Source organism: Triticum dicoccoides, chromosome 2B, assembly GCF_002162155.2.
Source record: "Triticum dicoccoides isolate Atlit2015 ecotype Zavitan chromosome 2B, WEW_v2.0, whole genome shotgun sequence".
Classification (NCBI taxonomy): Eukaryota; Viridiplantae; Streptophyta; class Magnoliopsida; order Poales; family Poaceae; genus Triticum; species Triticum dicoccoides.
In genome coordinates this window covers 381,738,851-381,748,561 of record NC_041383.1, presented here as the reverse complement: position 1 = coordinate 381,748,561, position 9,711 = coordinate 381,738,851, and the positions used below count along the sequence as shown (strand labels likewise).

Below are 9,711 nucleotides of genomic sequence, written 5' to 3'. Positions count from 1 at the left end.
TAGCAATTGCCACATTTTATGATTATGAAATCTGGCAAAGGATGTCAAAACTACATTCCTTAATGGATATCTTAAAGAAGAGTTGTTTATGATGCAACCAGAAGGTTTTGTTGATCCTAAAGGTGCTAACAAAGTGTGCAAGCTCCAGCGATCCATCTATGGACTGGTGCAAGCATCTCGGAGTTGGAATATACGCTTTGATGAGTTGATCAAAGCATATGATTTTATACAAACTTACGGTGAAGCCTGTATTTACAAGAAAGTGAGTGGGAGCTCTGTAGCATTTCTGAAAGTATATGTGGATGACATATTATTGATTGGAAATGATATAGAATTTTTGGATAGCATAAAAGGATACCTGAATAAGAATTTTTCAATGAAAGACCTTAGTGAAGCTACTTACATATTGGGCATCAATATCTATAGGGATAGATCAAGACACTAATAGGACTTTCACAAAGTATATACCTTAGCAAAATTTCAAAGAAAGTTCAAAATGGATCAGTCAATGAAAGGGTTCTTGTCTGTGTTGCAAGGTGTGAAGTTGAGTAAGACTCGAAACCCGACCACGACAGAAGATAGAGAGAGAATGAAATTCATTCCTGATGCCTCAGCCATTGGTTCTATAAAGTATGCCATGCTGTGTACCAGACCTATTGTGTACCTTGCCATGAGTTTGGTAAAGGGGTACAATAGTGATCCAGGAGTAGATCACTGGACAACGGTCAAAATTATCCTTAGGTACCTAAAGAGGAATAAGGAAATGTTTCTCGGTTATGGAGGTGACAAAGAGTTCGTTGTAAAGGGTTACGTCGATGCAAGCTTTGACACTGATCCGGATGACTCCGAGTCTCAATCTGGATACATATTGGAAGTGGGAGCAATAAGCTAGAGTAGCTCCGTGCAAAGCATTGTAGACATAGAAATTTGCAAAATACATACGGATCTGAATGTGCCAGACCTGTTGACTAAACCTCTCTCACAAGAAAAATATGATCACACCTTAGTACTCTCTGGGTGTTAATCACATGGTGATGTGAACTAGATTATTGACTCTAGTAAACCCTTTGGGTGTTGGTCACATGGTGATGTGAACTATGGGTGTTAATCACATGGCAATGTGAACTATTGGTGTTAATCACATGGCGATGTGAACTAGATTATTGACTCTAGTGCAAGTGAGAGACTGAAGGAAATATGTCCTCGAGGCAATACTAAATTTTTTATTTTCATTATTAATGATAAAGGTCTATTATTCATGCTAGAATTGTAATGATCGGAAACTTAAATACATGTGTGAATACATAAACAAATATTGTGTTCCTAATGGGCCTCTACTAGACTAGCTCCTTGATCAAATATGGTTAAGGTTTCCTAACCATAGATATGTGATGTCATTTGATAACGAGATCACATCATTAGGCGAATGTTGTGATGGAAAATACCCACCCGTTAGCTTAGCATAATGATCGTTCAGTTTTATTGCTATTGCTTTCTTCATGTCAAATAAATATTCTTTCGACTATGAGATTATGCAACTCCCGGATACCGGAGGAATGCCTTTTGTGCTATCAAACATCACAACATAACTGGGTGATTATAAAGATGCTCTACAGGTATCTCCGAAGGTGTTTGTTGATTTGGCATAGATCGAGATTAGGATTTGTCACTCCGAGTATCGAAGAGGTATCTCTGGGCCCTCTCGGTAATACACATCATAAGCTTGCAAGCAAACAACTAAGGAGTTAGTCACGAGGTGATGTATTACGGAACAAGTAAAGAGACTTGCCAGTAACGAGATTGAACTAGGTATAGAGACACCGACGATCAAATCTCGGGCTAGTAACGTATCGATGGACAAAGGGAATTACGTATGTTGTCATAACGATTCGACCGATAAAGATCTTCATAGAATATGTAGGAGCCAATATGAGCATCCAGGTTTCGCTATTGGTTATTGACCGGAGAGGTGTCTCGGTCATGTCTACATATATAGTTCTCGAACCCGTAGGGTCCGCATGCTTAACGTTCGATGACGATATAATATTATATGAGTTATGTGATTTGGTGACTGAATATTGTTCGGAGTCCCGGATGAGATCACGAACATGACGAGGATTCTCGAAATGGTCGGGAGGTAAAGATTGATATATATGACAATGGTATTCGGACATTGGAAGTGTTTCAGTGGGTACCGGGTATTTATCGGGTCACCGGAAGGGCTTCTGGGCACCCCCGACAAAACATATGGGCCTTATGGGCCAAAAGGGGAAACGCAACAGCCACAAGGGGCTGGTTCGGCCCCCATATGGGTCGGCGTAGGAGGATAAGGAAAGAGGGAAAGGGAAAGGAAAGAGTGGAATAGGATCTCCCCTTCCTTCCCTCCCCCCTCTTTCCTTCCCCCTCGGTTATATATGGCAGGGAGGGGGCGCGGCTTGGGAGGGAATCCAAGTAGGATCCCTCCTACTTGGGCGCCTCCTATGGCTGCTCCTCCCTCCCTCCCGCCCACCTATATATATGTGGGAGGGGGCGCCTAGCACACCCAGATCAATTGTTAGCCGTGTGCGGCGCCCCCCTCCACCGTTTACAACCCCAGTCATATTTTCGTAGTGCTTAGGCGAAACCCTGCGAGGATCACTTCACCATCATCGTCACCATGCCATCGTGTTGAAGGAACTCATCTACTACCTCGACAACTTGCTGGATCAAGAAGGCAAGGGACGTCACCGAGCTGAACGTGTGCAGAATGCGGAGGTGATGTGCGTTCGGTACTTGATCGGTTGACGTGAGAAGAAGTTCGACTACATCAACCGCGTTGTGAAATGCTTCCGCTTACGGTCTACGAGGGTACGTAGACACACTCTCCCCCTCGTTGCTATGCATCTCCATGGATAGATCATTGCGTGTGCGTAGAATTTTTTTGTTTCCATGCTACGTTTCCCAACACATGTACATACACTGTTGGATGAAACCCAAGGGTAGTATGTGTGGGGAGGCTCGTGCCGGTTTTGACTACTATCATTGAATTTGGAATTGATGAATTCAACAAACATGTTGAACATCCGGCTATCTCAGATGTAATATTTACAATTCAACTATTGTTGTACTATAGATTTTTTGCATGTTATTTATGGATGAATCATGCAATTTTCTATAACTATTTTGAGCTTGCCGACTTTAAAAAAGAGAGGGGGAAGTTTAGGGGACAAGCTTAGATGGCCGGCTCCCGCATCACTGTCCGTGGACCGATCCCCACCGGTCCACGGACGGATATGGTGTCCGATTTGAGGGTTAGCTGGAGATGCCCTTAGTACTATTTGATGCCTCCTATCAATATTATCATGTTGTGTGAGTCATTTGGCATTGTTACCTATCAATCATGGATGCATTGTATCTCAGATGGAGCTTATGGATATGAATTGAGTTCATATGTTTCACTTGTTATCTCCGTGCATACTGCCTTCGTCGCCCTTGAATCCGATGGGATCTCTCTGCCGAGTGCTAAAAAGCATCGTATTACGTCGAAATGTTAGAAGTATATAATGAGATTTAAAGATAGAGATTAAGGAGACAGAGATAGAATACGTTTTAACATGTACTCCAAATCTGTGCCAACATATACTCTAACATATTGTACCAGTGTGAGGTCAATTACAACACAATGCAACATAAAATATTGAGCTTATCCTATACTGTTCACAAACCAAGCTACCCAGATGCTACAAAGCTGCAAACAGAGGCCCTGTTTGGTTCATAAGTCCTAAGACTTTTTTTAGTCTCAACTTATAATTTCCAAGTCCCTAAAAAGTCCCTACCTATTTGGTTCTTGGGACTTAAAAGTCCCTATAAGACCATATTACAACTATAAGTCCCTATAAGTCCCTCCTTGAGAGTTTTATTTCATAAGTCCCAAATGCCCACTTTAAGTTCCTATAAATCCATCCTGTTTGGTTTAGATGGGATTTATAAAGACTTTTTTAAGTCCCTAAATCAATAAGTCCCTGAAAACAAACACCTCAGTATGATTGTATATATGTGATGTGCAGTGCGCTTGTACGACATAAAACCAAAGTTAAATTAGCGCCGCTCGTGGCATACACACGCATGGTCACGCCTCACCAACGAATAAGAAGCACCATAGAGAAGTTCTGGAACGAGGAGTTGTTCTACTTCCAGAACGTTCAGCTACTACTCCCGCGCATCCCGCTGAAGCGGCCACAAGACGGGCACTGGCAGCTCCACTGTGCAGCACTGACACGAGGGGAACGTTGTAAGAAGCAGAGGAAAGGCCCATTCCCACGGCCATCGCGCTCGCTCTCTAGAACAATCCCCGTCCCGCCACGTGTCCCTCCCAAACTTTTTTTTTCAAAGCCCCCTCCCATGGCTGATGGCTCCCTGCATTTGAGTTTTGACCACTGCACCGCCAACTCCCTCCGCCTCCTATATATTCCACTCCCAGCCCCGAACCCAAGCTCCTCAAACCCACCTCCCCTCCCACTCCTCAGCTCAGCTTGAGCTTATCACTCGCAGCTCCGTACATACAACGTAGGACAAGAAACCATCTCAATTCTCGATCTAGCTCGAGAGCCTTGATCAGCTACACAACTTGCAATGGCGTCGTCTATCACTGCTCCGGCCGCTGCCCCCGGCAGCGTCGTCAGGCCACCGGCTAAGGTTAGGCCACGGCCACCACCATTGAGGTTCAACCCTAACGATCCCCGCAAGAACGCCGATGGCTCTGCTGTTGTCACTTGGAAGGGCCCAATGCGAGCGGCTCCCGCGCGGAAAAAGTGGCCCAACCCGTTCCAGCGCATGGTGGCCGCTGCGTTGAACGCGGTGGAGGACAGGCTAGTCGCCGGCATCCTCGAGCGCAAGCACCCGCTGCCGCGAACCGCAGATCCGGCCGTGCAGATCGCCGGTAACTACGCGCCGGTGGGGGAGCTTCCTCCCGCCGGGCCGGAGGACCTCCCTGTCGTGTCAGGCCGCGTCCCGGCGTGCCTCCAAGGCGTGTACGTCCGCAACGGCGCCAACCCGCTCCACGCGCCGCGCGCTGGCCACCACCTGTTCGACGGTGACGGGATGGTCCACGCCGTACGCCTAGGCGGTGGCCGTGCCGAGTCCTACGCGTGCCGGTTCACGAAGACGGCAAGGCTTCGGCAGGAGCGCGAGATTGGCCGCCCCATTTTCCCCAAGGCTATCGGCGAGCTCCACGGCCACTCTGGCGTGGCGCGGCTGGCGCTCTTCGGGGCAAGGTCGCTCTGTGGCGTGGTGGATGCGTCTCAAGGGATCGGTGTCGCCAACGCTGGGCTGGTGTACCACGACGGCCGCCTCCTCGCCATGTCCGAGGACGACCTCCCCTACCACGTTCGCGTCACCCCGGATGGCGACCTTGAGACGGTCGGCCGCTACGACTTCAATGGGCAGCTCGATGGCGCGATGATCGCGCACCCCAAGCTCGACCCGGCCACCGGCGAGCTTTTTGCGCTCAGCTACAATGTTGTCTCGAAACCTTACCTCAAGTACTTCTACTTCACAGCCGACGGGCACAAATCCCACGACGTCGATATCCCGGTCGACGAGCCAACAATGATCCACGACTTCGCCGTCACCGAGAACTACGCCGTCGTCCCTGACCAGCAGATTGTTTTCAAGCTCCGAGAGATGGTGCTAGGCGGCTCGCCGGTGGTGTACGACAAGAGCAAGACGGCGCGGTTCGGCGTGGTGCCGAAGCGCGCTGCCAACGCTTCGGAGCTCCGGTGGGTGGAGGTCCCCGACTGCTTCTGCTTCCATCTCTGGAACGCGTGGGAGGACGAGGCCACCGGTGAGATCGTAGTCATTGGGTCCTGCATGACACCGCCGGACGCCGTGTTCAACGAGTCACCGGACCAGGACCAGAGCTTCCGCAGCGTGCTCTCGGAGATACGCCTCGACCCGCGCACCGGTACGTCCCGCCGCCGCGCCGTGCTGCGGGAGGCCGACCAGGTGAACCTTGAGGCCGGCATGGTGAACCGGCAGCTCGTTGGGAGGAAGACACGGTATGCCTACCTCTCCATCGCTGAGCCGTGACCCAGGGTTTCCGGCTTCGCCAAGGTGGACCTCGAGTCCGGCACGGTGGAGAAGTTCACCTGATGAGGACATCAATACCATTGTTACACCCACAGCCCCTACTGCTATATATACGGGATCAATTACTAGAGCTCGCGCACACCAATTAAATTATCAGGGCCTAGCTTGGAGAAGGATGAACATTGGAGCAAGAACAAGCATGGAGATGATGCCATGCGCAAGAGGAACAAGAACGGAGTTACAAGTGATGATTTCAGGACGTTGAAGCCACCATAATGGGTGCATGAAGCCATGGACGAAATATACAAGATGTCACTTCATAAATTTCGTCCCGAGGCTATTATAGGTGCTGCGTCATCTTTTTATTGGGCCAGGCCCATGTAATTTCGAAATACATAAGTATAGGCTATTTTTAGAGTCCGTATGTGTGGGGAAACAAGAGATAGGGTTGATTTCGAACCCCTCCACCAAGGGCCACGAAATTCCCCCTCTCTTCCTCCATATATACAGCCCTTAGGGCACCGTTTAGACTTTGGGTTTTGTTTAGATTAAAAGTTCGCCATAGCTGCAACTTCGCGTATTTCGTTTGTGTTCAACGACCAGACAAAGGCGTCACAGAACCCCACCTTGATCAATAAAGCTTTCATTTTATATTCGCAATATCCAGATTGCAATCTCAGTTTCTTGCTTGTTCTTCGTTTGCTCGCAGGAAACAGACCCTCGTGGTCAGGTTGATCGTGCTCCGGCATGGTCAATAACCTCTTGGAGTTGGTTTAGCGATTGCTAAGGCGCGACGTCCTCGCACGTTCGTAGTCGGATCGTCAAAGTCGACTGCCACCAAAGCGATATCCATCATCTCATCGAAAGACGGGACACCTTTGCCTCTATCATCACCTACGGAGAGGGTCGGTACGGCGGCGAGCCCTGCTTCGTGCCGCACGCGGATGGCTCTGGCGCGGAGGACAACGGGTACGTGCTCTGCTTCGTGCACGACGAGAGCCGCGGTAGCGCCGACGGCACGTTGTCGGAGCTGCTGGTTGTCAACGCCCGGGACATGCGCTCGGAGGCCACTGTGAAGCTGCCGGGGCGCGTGCCGTACGGATTCCACGGCACGGTCATCAGCGCCACGGAGCTGCAGCGACAAGCCTAGCTATAGCTACCTAGCTAGCTACTACTAGCTACTAGCTGCAGTGACATAGGAAACGAATTAGGTAGACTCACAGTAGTATTTTTTTGGGGGAAATACAGTTACTTAAGTTTGTAACTAAACAGTTTTTGTGATTAATTAGGTCACTTGAACTACATACGTCTGTATGTACTAGTTTTTTATGATAATACGTGTCTCACTCGTATCATAAAGATCAAAATATAAGTTATGTAAGGATTGACATGATAAAACTGAAAAGATGGCAAAACATGTCCGAGCTTGACACTAACGCCTCACCTGCCCACGGCACCGCTACAGCCGCCACCGAAAAAGATAACGGATAACCTCCTCACCCGAACTCGACGCGACTCCATCGTTGATATGCAGTTTTGCGGACCTCCAAGGTGCCTCAATAAAAGTGAGGTCATCACCGTTGAATGAATCAGACCGGAGCAACACCCCGTACACACCATCGAACTCCACATCTGGCACCCCACCATGACTAAGACGGCGAAGGAGGAAACCATACCTGTCATCCATGAACCACGAACCCAGCACACGTTCCGTTTTTCAAATGTCGTCGATGCAGACCACAATCTGCATCCGCTCGAACTACCTCCCAAGCTCCACGCCAACGCTGGAGCAAACACCATCGCAACGACGGAGCCCGAGGACACAGGTCCAACAGAAGGATGCCGCCTACGCCATCATCCTTGCTTGAGTAGACTGATTTCCAAATTTATCCCCAACCATAGGACCGATGACCTCGTTTGGGAAGGATCCGAAGAATCTTTATTCAGCGCCATCAGTCGTATACATGACTTCGTATGTTTGCATACTTAATTCCTGTGCATAATAAAAGAAGGTTATGGATATGTACCATTTCGACTTGTGTATATGCAGCTGAGAATTGTAAATGAATTAATCGTGAATATTTGTTTGTTCCTTTTTAAAGCATATTTGTTTTGTTCTTTTATACATGTGTAAAAGAGCATCTATAGCTGAACATTCCAAACCCGTCTCAAATGCGTGGGCGGACGGCCCGATCAATGACCGGACACAATAAAATGATTCAGACGGTCGTCTCAAACGGGCCTCAAACATCCGAATTGACCGGCACCTCTCATATCCAGCTCAAATTTAGGGCGGAGCGCGTCCGCCACGTTGGTCCCGGCCCATGCGACCCACATATATTCCTTCCCATCCGCTCAACGGACCAAACCCAAGTGATACGGGGCTAACCCAGTGTAGGCCGATCTTTCACGATTGGAGGGGATCCCTCGAAGAACACGAAGAACATGGGGAAGAACGGGGAGAAATCACAAGGGGAAACACTCAAGAACAACTCCAATCACATATCCACTAGACAATCAAACACACAAGATCCACAAGGGTACATGAACAACAAAAGAAAAGATACAAGGTAGAGTTCATCTCCAAGAGGAGGTCTTGATGGTATCCTAGACGGATCTTCCCACGAGGGGGTATTGATGATATCCCGCGGGATCTTCTCACATGGAGGTCTTGAACTCCATGGGAGTGGTCTCTCTCTCTCTCTCAAGAGGAGGAGGTAGGAGAAAAGCTCACCTAAGAATGAGCTATCATATTTGCTAACCCTCGAAAGGAGGTCTAGGTGGTCTATTTATAGTCTAAGCCACGGAGGGGTAAGTGGGAGAGGGATACAAGGCCAAAGGCCCGCGGCTGCGCACACAGGCGTCGGACGTCCGGGTGGTGTTGGACGTCCGGAGGCTAGGGACGGTCCGGACGTCCGGAAGTCTTCGGACTTCCATAAATATCGTTCTGTCGCCGTGGCACCGGTCGTCCGGTGCGCTCGGTCGTCCGTGGCCTGGGAGGTGTCGGACGTCCGGTCTTGGTCAGTCGTCCGGTCGCTGTAGATCTCCTCGACAGGACTCTTAGGCTGGCTAGAGTTCCAGGTGTCGGACGTCCGGCGTAGTCCGGTCGTCCGGTGGCTGTAGATTGTAGCAGCTCCGTTTCTTCCATCTTCTCTTCCATGCTTCCCTCGCGGATGGTGTAGGTGTTCCTTGGTGCTTGCACTCCTCCTCGTCGTCCGTGAAGCTCCGGCGATACCTATGCATGCACATGGGGGGAGTGTCAAGTAGTATACCATCCTCGAAGGGGTCAAGTGGACACGTGTAAAGGAGAAGATTCACCTTTATGTATGAGAAGTAGAGGCCGCACATGTCACTTGCCAAACGGACTCTTGACATGGTGATGCCCGTAGGATGCTCCGCATCATCCCCCCCCCCTTGGAAAAGATCCGACCTCGGATAGAAAACCAAATCACCATGGGAAAGAGATGGCGGTGCCGTGTCGAAGTGGTCGATAGCCAAACACTCATCGTCTAGTAGCTCGAAATGGGCACTCTCCAATGCTGCACCGTCTTGTGATTCCTTCAAAAGGAGCAAATAGAACAAACACTTGGAAAAACAAATGTGGTTAGCGTTAGTGCAAAACCAAGCATTCAAGAGGTGATTCAC

General features: G+C 49.2%; 1 pseudogene; it reads left to right on the top strand.

The window, feature by feature from the left end:
* Window positions 1-4,506: 4,506 nt before the first annotated feature.
* LOC119367718 lies at window positions 4,507-7,216 on the top strand (annotated as a pseudogene).
* The last annotated feature ends 2,495 nt before the right edge of the window (window positions 7,217-9,711 follow it).